General features: G+C 31.1%; 1 long non-coding RNA gene across 1 annotated transcript; it reads left to right on the top strand.

Annotated features, from left to right (window-relative positions):
• Positions 1-628, top strand: LOC117116573. The gene is made up of 3 exons (XR_004446781.1): positions 1-122; positions 315-436; positions 559-628. It is a non-coding gene; the product is annotated as an uncharacterized LOC117116573 (long non-coding RNA).

Raw genomic sequence — 628 nt, 5'->3', positions numbered from 1 at the left:
CCATTGCCTTTTTTATCGATGACATTTTATTTATTTTAGATGTTATCTTAAGCAAGTTTTTGAAAGATGCCAAAGCAGAAGTAGTGTTAAACACAATTTTAGTTCACATGGGGCTCATCAAGGTTTGTGAATGGTCTTTAATCAATTTATATTGAGTAACAGAATAAGACACATTCTACGAACACTTTAATGGTTCTCTAATAATTTTTACGCATCTTTTTTTTTTATCACAGTGCAATACTATTGAAATCTGTTGCATTGTATTTACAATTATTAAAGAGATTTTTAAAATATTATATTTTCTTTGTTTTTAGAGTGAAGAGAAGATCAAACCAGTTCCTGATTTATCAGGGATTCTTCTTACACTTGCTTATGTCAGCAAACAAGACTATTTTCCTGCTAATTTGAAGAACATTTTAACTGTTTTTATTGCAAGGTAAGTTTTAACATACGATATCATTGAGGGTGGTGTTGATGATGGTGGTAATAAGGATAATTGTGGAGTTGATACCTTGTAGAATATTATGTGAAATTTATTGGCTTTTCTTTCAATTTTAGACCTCACCCAGCCTTAAATCGCTGTGTAGAAGCTCGAGATAAACTTCTTCGTGCCCTTTACACCTGAAAA

The sequence above is a fragment of the Anneissia japonica genome, unplaced genomic scaffold, assembly GCF_011630105.1.
Source record: "Anneissia japonica isolate Jap-2015-1 unplaced genomic scaffold, ASM1163010v1 scaffold286338_len628_cov309_single, whole genome shotgun sequence".
Taxonomy (NCBI): Eukaryota; Metazoa; Echinodermata; class Crinoidea; order Comatulida; family Comatulidae; genus Anneissia; species Anneissia japonica.
Note: the sequence above shows the minus strand (reverse complement) of the source record. Positions and strands in the feature narration are given on the sequence as shown.